The 12,983-nt window shown below is 39.1% G+C and overlaps 1 long non-coding RNA gene across 3 annotated transcripts in view; it reads left to right on the top strand.

The window, feature by feature from the left end:
• Positions 1–12,983, top strand: part of LOC135577267 (uncharacterized) — a 31,048-nt gene that overhangs the window by 6,433 nt on the left and 11,632 nt on the right. For 2 of the 3 annotated variants that reach the window (XR_010468897.1, XR_010468896.1), the window contains exon 1: positions 3,556–3,809. The exons of the other annotated variant lie outside the window; for it this stretch is intronic. This is a non-coding gene — a long non-coding RNA (uncharacterized LOC135577267). Of the gene's footprint in view, positions 1–3,555; positions 3,810–12,983 lie in introns of those variants that run through there. 3 annotated transcript variants of the gene reach the window in all.

The following is a 12,983-nucleotide window of genomic DNA, read 5'->3' as shown; positions in this document are numbered from 1 at the left end:
ACAGAAAAAAGTTGCCACACTAACATGTGCAAATGACTTCATGTATTTTGCTTATTTTTTGGCAGCATCATTTCAGTATCAGAATTTTCAAGCTCTTTTATGGAAACCCAGGCTACCTGTCAGCCTTCAAGATGACTAGGTAGATCCCATTAATAGGGAGAATGTAGGACAAAAGAAGGATGCAAAGAACACAAAAGGAAGTCCATAAATAGTACAAGTACACTTGCAAAAATCCTTACCTATCATTACAAAAACATTTCATCATCCCATTCTGTCTTCAGAAAGCTAACAATTATTTATACATATCAGTCTCTATGTAAATGCCACCTGTCCAATCAATATATTAATATTTGAATTAATTTCAAAAGAAGATGGCAGAAAAATGCCATAATTTCCTCAGTAATGAACTAATTTATCTGAAAATCTGACAACTGCAAGTGGGTGGTACTCTTTTCTGTGTAGTCTTACAAAAGATATTGCTGCAATCAAGCTGGTACTTACTATTCTAATAGCAAAACATGCCGAGCATCAAAACCTGACATAGAATGTAATGAGAAGTTATATGATTGAGCAGAGATTTAGCAGACATGTTAGTTATGTTAGCATGATTTCTGCTCTGGGTCTTGAAATCTTCACGTGCATGCATATATACACACAAATACTTGGAACACAATGGAAATATGGCCAGTGTAGGGAGAATGCTTTTGTTTTAGATAGCCAAATAGAAGAGGTTGTTATGACATATGTACAGTGGCTATTAATAGTTCAACAGGATCCAATTCCACTTTCCTGGTCCTTCTGGCGATGTACTGCAAGCAACAGAGAGGAGTTCCACCATGGCTAGTTCTTAAAAATAAGGGAAGGACAGGGGGAAAACATACAAGTGCCAAAGAATAGCAGAGTGCTGTTCAAAAGTGAAGGCAAAGTGAAAGGGGAAGGAGAAGGAGAAGGAGAAGAAGAAGGGGAAGGGAAACAGGAAGGGACAGGGGGAGGTGGAAGAGGGGAAGGGAGGGGAGGGGAGCAGAGGGGAGGGGAGAGAAGAAGAGAGGAGAGGAATAAGGAATAAGGAATAAGGAATAAGGAATAAGGAATAAGGAATAAGGAATGGAAAAAAAACCCAGAAAGAATAAAGGTTCAAGTTTGACGTGATTTTAAGTATTAATCAGAGAAGTGGATTTAGGAGAGCACTGAGAGGTAGCTGTAATGACAGGCTGATATTTGGCAGTAGAATTTGGGACAGATTAAAGGAGAAATAGCAGGTATCAGGAAATCCAGCAGAACAGTGACTGTAACAAAGGCAATCATCTCAAAGGTTTGCAAAACAGCCACAAATAAATTAAAATAGCTTCAGGGAAAACAGTGAGGATTCAAGTTTTAGATAAAAAGTTAAGGGCAACAGTAAGTTTGCAGCTCTTCAGAAAGACAAGTAGGTGTATTATATGCGCAAGGGATATAATAAGGTCTATGCTGCAGCCAGTTAGACCCAGTTCAGTTGAATTTGCACTGAAAATTACTCCCTGACTCTAGACTGTATTGTCATAGTTGTCACATTCTGCTTGTTCTGTTCTTAGGTGATCTTTGCTGCAGGTTCTGTTGTCTATGGAAGCTTCTCCATGATGCTAAGTTGTTCTCCAAGGTCCAGGTGTGCATGTTGTGTAATGTGTTTCTAGTCATTGTGACTGCAACAGAAATTCTGATAAATGTACCTTGAACACCAGCCGATGCGGGTACTTCTTCCGAGTCTGCAGAGAGCCTGGAGCAATAGCTCCAAGAGGTTTGAACCTTTTCTTTCATCTCAATGTGTTCTTAAATTGTCATTCTTCACCTTCTAACTTAAATCACCAGCTTCAGAACTGTCCCCACATTTTTAACTGTTTCTCTTTTGATCGTCTCACAGAAGCCCTCTGAAGTTTTTATTCCCTAATTTCAAAGTGTTTCTTGTGGCCTCCAGGTGAGAAAGTCTAGAGCTGTAATATCTGTTTTCCTTTTGACAACTTTCAAGCTGCAGATGGGAATTGCCAGTGCAAGAACCCTTGGCATACTAGAAAAAACATAGGGACTCTAACAAATTAGTTGGTTTGCCTACCTGCTTAATTGTCCCTGGGATTAAGGTACTGAATGATTAATTGCCTTCATAGCTAGTTAATAATGGATTTCAATATCTTCAGTGTAAAATCAAGCTGCCATGTTATTTCATGGCAACAAGAATGCTTTGACATACCAACTCAGGCGTGGTTTACTGGAGAGGACGCTCAGAGCTCTACATATCTTTCTCACTCTTGATCTTACACTCTCTGGGTTAGAGGGCTGGTGTTAACCAGTTTTGTTTCATCAGACACTACCTAATTGCCTTAGCATTCTGTAAGTTTGTTCAAACATCATCCTTCTCTCCCTTCAAGTTAAACATTTGCTCTTCGTTGCTTGAGCATGAAGACTGAAGAACACAAGCAAAGGAAGTCTGAGTCACTGGAGATAGACATTGCCACTCCTGTGAAATGTGCAGCTCTTGTTTCAGTGTTCACAAGCCAGAAGTACTCCAGTTTCCTGGCTAGCATGTCCATCTGTCAGAAGTTTTTTTCTTTGATCTTCCCCAACAAGCAGGACTGAAAGCCATTTTTGAACTAACCATCTCTGAGATAGTCACAGTTTAGACTAATGGATAAGCCTAGACAACCTTACATTTTTACTTTCTCATAAGGATTTATTTGCTTTGCTGAGTACTTGCTTAGACTGGGAAACTAACCAGCCAAGCTGTAGCAGTATCATTATTTCAATATAAAAAAGTCCATTGTAGACAAGCTCTTAGACTGATCTTCTTGCCTGACCCATGGCCCCAGTTGCAGAAACCTTGGAACATGTTTTGGAGTCTTATTCCACTCCTAGATTATTAAAGGCTGGTGAACCTTTCCATTTCATTCAAGATTTCCTGCCTTTTCAGTTCTGGAACCCATCTGATCCCACATCTTTTGCCCATCAGACAAGACTCTTCAGCCAAGCCACATACATCCTGCCACCAGGATGCTTCTGGTTTTGCCAAGCTCAAAATCTGTCTCTGTTCTTCTGTCCGTGGTTATTTAACCTTGTTCAAACATGAACAAACTGTGCAATGGACAGCTTGGGGCCAAAATGCATGTTTGAAGTGGAACAGGTCTATTTCTTTTCCTCATTGCTAACTTTCACATAAATGGATATAGAGGTCCCTGCTACTGGGAGAGTTATGCAATATAAAAGCACCAATACACTCCACTGTCTCCACTGTTACCTGATGAAATCAAGAAATTCCATCATTCTTCTTTAATCTTGTTCATAGTTTAAAAAGCATATGCTGATTTCATCAACTTACCTCTGTGAAAACCGCAGGCAAAGATTATATTCTTTCTTCTGCACTCTTTATTTCGTGGTTTTCTACAATCCACTATTTTTGCTTTAGGTTATTTTACACATTACATTATTAAATTATATGAAGAAAACATCAAAATACTTAACAGATATGCAGTGATGCAGATAGATGTGTCTTATGAAGACACCTAAATGTAAGTACACGTCAAAGAGTGAGTGGATTTTTCTTATTGGCTTAGTGTAACTCTCAGTTTTAGTTAGTCTCACACTGTATCCCTAATTTTTTTTTTTTTTTTTTGTTAGATTCCCAGCTAGAAGAGCAAGCTTAATGGAGATTTCAGCATTGTGGACATGCATTATAAAAAGGAGATTACAATAGATACACAAGTTCCACTGCATAGCAGTGATTCTTCTTGCTGTGTAAAATTCAACAGAACAAAAGAAACCCACTGCTCAAATTCTCTCAGAAAGTAAGTGTGCTAACTTCTATAGCCTGCCAGCTTGTCCCTTCACTGGAAAAAAAAAAAAAAATTACCACATCAAGAACACAATCTTGGCTATTTTTCTTGCTATTTCAACCTTATTTCTACGAGGTAATGCAAAGTTATACTATTGTCAGGCCCTTCCATTGCATCCCCAAAGTCTCCTGAAGATCCACAGATGACTGCCACCAGGCTTAGGGCTGCCAACCAGATCCTTCCTCTCTTATTTGTCCCAGTCTTTGGGGATCACACCAAGGAGCAGCCTCCACTTGCCCTTCATAAGGAACTGCTTTCAAACAGGGCTGGCTAGCCCAAAGGTCTAAGAAGGACTCACTCTGAAGTCAAGGAAGTGGTGTCTTCCCGCTTCCAACCACAGTTTTCATCCTGCTTTGCCAACCATTCTTTGGCAGGTTATTTTTATCCTCTGATACTCGAGGTTGAAGTCAGAGCTGGGAAGGGTCATGAAGACAAAAAAATTACCTAGAACAAAGTGTTGGAACCAAATGCTAAAAAGATGAGGAACTGTATGTCTAGAGGTCAATCTAACCCTTTCCTATCTCAAAGTGCATATGAAAAGTGAAAAAATCTTTAAAATTTCTAAACTTGAATACTGTTCCTCATTTTATTTGGTTCATTAAGGAATACTTTAGCAGGTGAGGACAGAAATCCAGTTAATCCCATTCCCTTCCATTGGCAGAATGGCTCTTTTCTCTGCGGTCTTGGGAAAATAAATCTCTGTGCTCTCCTTTCCTCAGAAATGTAAGACATGGCTTTCAATTGATCTTCCTGAGAAACATGGATATTTTGGGTCACTTCAGCCATGCAATGAAACCTAATTAAACCTATTTGGAAGGCTTTAAAACACACCTTTCATAAATTGCTATGTTATGTTTAATAAACATTATGTAAAGTTGGCTGGAAAACATACCTTTGATTTCATGAGAGCTTATATATTTTTAAATTGTTTTTTGGTTTTATTCAGAAAAGGAGGTCAAAAGTTCTATGAATATGTCAACACATTTCATTTTAATGATCCATTTTCTGATTAAAAATAACCAAAATCTTAACATTTTGGTAAAACCATATTTTCCAAAGAAAACTGTTAACTCAAAAGTTATTTAAATAATTCTTGTATGCATCTATGAATGTGTCTAGCAGTTAGTGATAATTCCAGCTGATCCAATTTTTAAAGTAATTCATTAGCAACATATAAATGGAATCCAAGTAACTTGCTGATAGCCACATCAATTTAAAAAAATGATCAGCTCTAACAGGGTTTGGAATGTAAGAACTGTTGTATTGAAATATCTTCATTTTTTATAAAATTCTTGCGAATGTAGAGGTGGCAATTTTAAGAAACATGGACTGAATATTTACACACTACTTTTATCATGACACTTTAGAAGATATTAACATCCCAATTTATTAAGCAGATTAATCCCTTACTCTATGAATTTGGGAAAATTATAACCACAGTAAGTGAGATTTACAGAACAATTTAAATGGCATTTGTATTTCATGGCAAATTTGGTACAAGTATTTGTATTACATTATATGACAACTTCAGTATGAAAGTAGAAGCATCTTAAAAAATTGAGTAGGTGTGGCAAATACCGAAAACTAATACTCATTGAACTGCAGTTTCTCAGGCAATCATTGTCAAAATGAGGTTGCTTACTAGTATATTGAAAATAACAAGAGAAAAGTGAACAAACCAAAATTTGAATGACCGCATTTGAATTGGAATAAGGGTGAAACAACATGAAGCTAAACTGAACCTTTCGATACCATTGTTGCCTGAGGAAACATGCAGTTAGCCAGAAAAGTGTGTCTGTACTCAATTTAAAGCATAGGTAGATTTGGCTAAGTGAATAAAGAAACGAATAATCACTAATTATTCTACCTCTGGCAGCTGTAAGCACTTTACTTTTACTACATGGAGCAAGGAGCGGCACAAACTATTGTTGATCTGCATGCTGCTAATGGAATTGCATTGCTTTCTGTACAGCTTTGCAAAGCACTAGTATCTATTGCTACCTCTCACACATGTGTGGTCCTGCTGAATCCCATACACCCAAGTACCTTCAAGTTGTGGCCTTTAGCAATTTGTTGGATTGGGTGCAGGATGCTTGCTGATATTGGATTGCCCAATATAGGAAACAATTTGTGAGAAAATGAATCCTACTCCAAACTGATCAATCTGGAAGCCATGTTTCAGAGATAAAAGTGTCCTGACCTGCACTTCTGACCTCCTTCCACTCAGCGTTTTTCAGGCCTGCCATTTTGACACTCACATGTGGTTGCAGAACTGAAGTCAGTGTAAAAACAGAAACTATGGCTTGGAGGGGAGATACCTGCTGCATTGTGCAGGTATTCCATGTTGCTGAAGGCAAAGTAAGATTTTTCTTGAAGATCAAAGGCTTCCTGGAGTGCGATCTGTATCTAAAAACACTTCATCCACATCATAAGCTTGAACCTTTCTGATTCATTCCTGTCTTAGGGAACTTCTCACTCACTACCATCCAAACAACATAGGCCATGAATCATTCATTTATTCCACTCAAACAAATGGAAAGCTTTCCATCAACCAAAATGAGTTTTGACTCAAACCTTGAGGTCCTGATGCATCAGCTCTTGCACTGAGGGGTGCTCCACCTTGGATGCAGCCCCACTGTCACTGCTTGCACGTTCTGCCACCTTTTCCTCAGCCCAGTCACTGGCTTGTTTCTCTTTCAGCCACGTAGACTGGAAGCACAGCCTGCTTCAAGAGTGGAGTGGAGAGGGATCAGCATCCTTACCGGTTTGCAGTATGGCCCTCTTTGGCCTTAAACCAAAAGCAAGCAGGGCCAGGATGCTTCCCCTCTCTTCTCCTCCATGACCCTGTTTCAAGTCTCACCTAGCAGGGCAAGCCATCAAATGCTTCAGCACACAAAGCAGCAGGATGAGAGGAGCTTATGAGATGCCAGTTGCACTTGTTACAGTTTTGTTTGCATTTTCAGATGGTTCTTTCCAAAAGATTAGCTCCTTCCTGCCATAACTCTAGACCAACTGAGAAAAAAAATATGCTTCCTCCTAGGAGCGCTTGCACTTTGCTCTTTTATAAGAGTCTATCAGTCCCTAAGTTCAGAAAGGATTTTGATCTAGGGGACAATGTCCCATGGCATCACAATCAGATTTTCCACGGTTTTCCAAGGTAACAAGTGCTCTTCATTCCTGTAGGAGAGTGGATCCCCACACTGCAAAACCAATGCTTCCTGGAAAGAACAGAGAATCTTGTCAGGGCTTGAGCCCATGCTCAGAAATAGCTTTATAAGGACAATTGCAAACTGCACCACTGTTTAAAAAGGAAACCTTATTTCTTTCAAATTGGTTTGTCTGATGCAAATATATAGCCACAAGCATATGTGCATGTGAAGGCTGTGTGCATGCTAACACATATAGCTGTGTAAGCAGTATATCTGCAAGACCAACCAACCTGTGGAAAGAGGATAAGAGAACAGACATGTAAAAGACCTCAGCTGGCTTGCTTTATGCCCTGCTGGAAATACTCAGAGACCCAAGTGATCCACGTGCTATATGAACCCCAAGCAGAAAAGAACAGAAAGCTCTTCAGCCAGTCAAAGTAAGTTGATTTTGGCTGGGCTACTAAAGAGCATTTGATAAAGTCAAAGTTTTGGCAAGCTCCTGGCTCCTCAATCCAAGCTCAATATAGTGTGGATTGTTCTACAGAAATGAAGGGATTGCCTGTTCTATTTTGGCCAAACAGCTCACAGGGTTGAATATTAGTAACACTTGGGTTTAAGAGTGACTGTCATCCTCATGGTGTTAACTCCCCCAGAGGCCCTCGGATTCCTCTGTGTTTAGATCTTCCACTGCACAGTGAGTAGTATGATCCCGTGTGGGTTTTGCTTTTCTTGTTTAGATGTACATTTTAGCTCATTCCCAGTTAAACTGGGGGAGGGGGAGCGGGGCCAGGGGATTTGTTGGTGATCAAGCTTCCTGAGGTGAATATAATCGGTCTGGCCAGAGCTGAAAATCTGAGCTATGTTCAAGTAAATGTGAATGAATGAATTCACAAGGTGCTGTTCTCTGATACCAAATTCAAATACTTACATTTCAAAACTCTGTTATGGGATGTAGCATGTCAGATATTTTTTGTTGGAATTACTGTGTAAGGCTTGAGTAAATTGACTGGATGCCCTCCTAGAAAATCATACATGACACTAAGTATACGGACACACGCCAAATACACAACTTAATTCTCACAGCATATAGTAATACATTCAGGGTTGTAGAGGCTTATCTTTTGGGTCTTTTTCATCATCTGGAAGACTGTACCAGGAAAATATGTCTCTGTATCTCTTCTGGCTTCATATTCCTTCCTCAAGAATCTGCTATTGCTCATCTTTAGAAACGGGACCACTCTGACCTAACATGACAAATCTTGCGCACCTTAGCTAATTGCATATTTTCTTTTTTTTTTCACTTGATGAATGGTCAAGCAAGGTGGAGTCTTGATCTCGCTTGGTGCTGCTAGAGTAAGTAATATTTGTAAAGAAAAAGACAACAGCTTATATCCAGAGTCTTGGCACTACAACATTTCTACAGCAGGATTTTCTGCATTAGGAGCACAACTGAGGCACAAACCTGATCTATATATTAAACTAAGCCAAAGTAGGCCTCAACTTTTACATCGAAGTTGTACAGGCTTTTTGATGCCTAGTTATTTACTTAATCAGGAGTTCTTATGTTTCAGATTAAATTATTTGTTCTTAAACTCTTAAAACTAAAGAACATGTCCTTTTGTATCTCTAGCTAAGGCTGAGATATAGGTCAACAAGGAGCTAAAAGGAGCCTTGTGTTGTTATTTTACCAGGCAGCTAACAAGCTGGTTATCCTTTCAGAGAAGGAATCCAAGGCATTCTTGTGATGGAAACATGAGACACCTATGTTTGTTGTGGGCACACTGGCAGTGCTGTGGGGAACAATGATGTGCAGATTTGCATTTATGTTCCCACTTCCTTGACAAGTATGTGACAATGTGGCAACATTGCCTTCAATGGAGCTGGGTTAATTGCAGTGGTCAACAAAGTAGCTGTTCTGCTGCAGGAATCCGATGCACACAGGCAGTTATGCCATCAATTTGCGATAATTTGTAATTCCAGAAAAATTCTAGGAAATGAAGGCTGTATTTGCATGCTTTCCTTATTGATTAGGCATGAAACTCTAGATGTCAATGACAGAGGTCTAACTACCTTGCTTCTCTCATTGAAGTCCTGTGATAAAGCCCCATTTTTTATAGACCCATATTTGGTTTTTGATAAATTTATGGTGTCAGATACTAACTACTAAACTATCATTTTCCCTCATGACTTTTTAATTAAAAAATTGAAATTCTACAAGATGAAGTCGTTCACGTGAAGTAACCGCTTAAATCTAAGCTCGTCATTCTTTGTTAGCTATATCCCAAACTTCCTCTAGTTTTAATGAAAAGTTAACATTTTTCAAAACAAGTGGAATATATCATCTGTGATTGCTTTTTTCCTGAGTGAAAGAATGAAAATTATGAGCAGTTATACTAGAAATACGTTTAAGTTCTGCAATATAAATATTGGGAGGGGGAAGAAGAGTTTTCAGCTTTTTCTTAGCATGAATACCGGAGAGCTAAATAAGAAAATCCATGTGCTTCCCACTTGATTTAACCTCTTATTACTTAATTTGATAACAGAAAATAAAAAAATTGAAGCATATATTTTGCATATCATGTATAAACAGAGGCATATCATGGATCATAGAGAGGTTCTGTATCTTTTTAAAAGAACCAGTCCTGTGGAGAGGTGGGTTTGTGAGAGACAGAATGGAAAGACCAAAATGTGAATTGCAAGTGCTGTAAGAGGAGACATTGTGGGATGGAGTGGCAAAAGGATATAAGAGCAGAAGTCTGAACCAGAGGAAAAGGATTTGAAAGCTCTCTTGTACCCTTAAGATACTTCACTTTATACAGAAAAAAGTCCTCCATGAGTGGCAGAAATAATGAATTTTGGTTTTCAGTATATCTTTCCTGTGTGGTTTTTATTTTTTATTTTTTTTTCCCCCATCTCTAATAAAGGGTGAGGTTATTAGCCACTCTCAAGGAGAATGGAGGGAAACATCATACACTCAATTGTATGAATGGCTTCTTACTGCAGAAAAAAGGCTGAAGGTGTTTTAAAGCCTATGGAAGCAGAGCAGAGCCAAAGCTAAGAACGCTCAGGAACCAAATAAAACATCTCAGGTAAAATTATGACCTGCTGATGTGAATGGCAAAGATTTCACTGCCTTTAGAATGTTGAGCTTTCATCCCTATTTTTAATTGTCTGCTTAAGGTAAACAACTCTCTCTTTTCCTTCAGGGTAAGGTATTAGATGTTTGATAGCCTTTTGTTTCTTGATTAGCCCACATTTTCCAGCTATCTGGGGATGAGTTAAAATAATCTAAAATTAAAAAGTGCCCCAGCTATGAGGCTGGGCAAAGACGCTAGTATTATCTCAGAATGAAATATCAGAAGGCTGCAATGCTGAAGGAGAGTCTTAGCACATCAACTTCTCTGTTAAAAAAAAAAAAAAATGTACTTTTGATGATGCAGTGATAAAGCTAACATGGTTATGAAGGCAAGTGACTACAGACTTTCCAAGCTTAAGGATTAAGGTTTTAGGTTAAGCAGTCCTTCTGGACAGAAAGGGGGAAGGATTAAAAATCAGAAGGAAGATCAGCTGTCTCTGTTCACAATATGGGTAATAGGTAAACTGGAAAAAGCACTGTAAAAATATTTTGCAGTTGGAACATCAGGGTGAATGCACATGCAGGGCCACACAGTAAAGGGTGAGTCCTCATACATTAAATCCCAGCTGTGTGATAAAGAGTTTTCACATGACATGGGGCTAATCTGTTTACAGCAGTGATGCAGATGATCTCACGGCTTGTTTGGTTTTGGGTTTGGTTTGTTTTTCTTTGGGGTAACAGTCTGGCATAATCCATACATCTGAATCTGCAGAACAAAAATTAAAAATCTCCTTCTGCTTCTCAGTCCTATGGGCATATTCAGAATTGTCTCTGAGATTTCAGCAAGAAAGGAATGTTCATTCAGAAGAAAAGGTGAAGGAAATGTGCTTCATAATTTATGCATCCAAATTTTTCAGTGACCAAAAGGTAGACAATACAAGAATCTTTGTGGCTTGGGTGATTAGCTATTCTTTGTTCTGCTGCAGACACAAACCCAGGTTCCAGCTTTTTCCTCTTAAACTTGGTCTGCAGAAACTTGAAATTTTTACAGAATTTGATTTTGTTTTTTTTCTAGAACTTTAAGAGCACCAGAAGTATTTTTACACTTCACATACCTTGGTGGTGCACAAAAGGTGTTACAGAATTGGGGAGGGGTGGATGATGTGGGAAGTATTTTGTATCATCCCAAATATTTACAGGGCTAGAAAAATCCATGTAATTTGCATAGTGTTATAGAAAAAAAAAAAAATCTGTTAAGAGACACAGTGAATAAAGTATGACTTTTGGGGAAAAATAGAATGCTGCAAAGGCTGAGTTATAATCAGCTCAGCAGAGGTCATAGCAGGTTGATCCAACAGCCATCCTCATTGAGGTCCCAGTTCCACACAGCATTTAAATGCATGCTTAATTTTAATCACATACATAAGTCCTGCATGACCTTAATGTTAAGCACGTGCTTGAGTGCATTGCTGGAGTGTGGATGGAGAAATGGTTTCATGCATGCTGGAAGCAAGAAGAAGAAAGAGTCAGTTACTGTAGGTCTCATTTGCAGGACTCACTGCAGGATCAAAGGCTGCAGTATTAACTCTGAAGCAGGAAATGTCCAAATAATGCTGTGAAGCAGAGAACAAGGGTAAATACTTTGTAAGGGAAGGTGTACTAGGAACTGCAAAACGTGCCCCACAGGTTGGCTGTGCACTTTTCTTCTCTCTGTCCTGTATTCAGTCCTGTGACCCTCATTGTGCAAGGACTTCAGCAAATGCTTATGGTCACTAACTGGTGATTTCAGTAGGAAAGCTAATCACAGCTCAAAATTCAACTTACGCTCTGCTTTTACACTGCTTATTGATACAAGATTGAATTTTACTGTCTACATCCTTTTCTTCAGACTTTGCTACCGTCCTTTTGATTTTAAATATGTTTTCCTTCTGATGCAAATGAAAAAGACCACCCTCCTAACTCAGAATAAAAAATGGGGACAGTTTTCCTACTAAAATCCTCAGACTGATATCCCAATGCTAGTGAGGTTTCTCAATCATATTAACTTGCCAGTGGTTCTAAACTACTAAAAGTATCTCGATATTTATATCTGGATTTTTGCAGCTCTGCTGCTTTGAGCAAAGCTGTGTTCCAGAGTAAGAATGGTCACTTCTCCATATTTACTTCCATCATTCTGACAATTAAACTGAACTCTGAGCAGACAATGAAAGCATGTTAAATAGAGTTCTGACATGAGTGTTGTGTTCACTGGACCAAATGCTCTTCTGTTTGTAACACTATCCCATCAGCGAGACTTCAGTAGAGTTCATTCATACTGGTTTCAATGGAGAAACAACTGGATGTAACAGCCCATAAAATGAAAACGTGGTGCAAGAGAACCACCCTAAGCAAAGACATGGTCTCTTCCAGTGCAGCGCCCAGGCTGGCAACTAGGCCAGTTTTGCCTCTCTGAAGTTCATGAGTCTCCCAGACAAACAGTTCTGCTCCTCCACCCATGCCAGGGCAGGAAAAAAGACTCTCCTTGCCTTACTTGTAAAAGTCATCATGGTAAGGACTACAGTGAGCCCCATAAAACTAATTTTTATCTAATAGTGTATTGAGGGTGTAGGAGGAGCTAATGTGCTTCACTATTCACCACCATTTTGCTGTGACTCTGGCCAATGGGGCTGGCAGCACATGAACTTCTTTAGCAACCCTGCTGTTTGGCCTCAGCCAGAGAGTGTGCTCATGGCTCGAGCAGATGTTTCTGCTTTTAGGAGTCAGTTGTTTCCTCTTTTCCAGAAGCACATGCCAGCACAGTCAATATCTGGAAACCTGCTGCTTCACAGTAGGTCCAGAGTCTAAACTGGTACTTTACTAGAAAATGGTAGTAAAGCAGTTTGAATTGCTTTTCGTTCTTCA

Source organism: Columba livia, chromosome Z, assembly GCF_036013475.1.
Source record: "Columba livia isolate bColLiv1 breed racing homer chromosome Z, bColLiv1.pat.W.v2, whole genome shotgun sequence".
NCBI classification, from domain to species: Eukaryota; Metazoa; Chordata; class Aves; order Columbiformes; family Columbidae; genus Columba; species Columba livia.
Note: the sequence above shows the minus strand (reverse complement) of the source record. Positions and strands in the feature narration are given on the sequence as shown.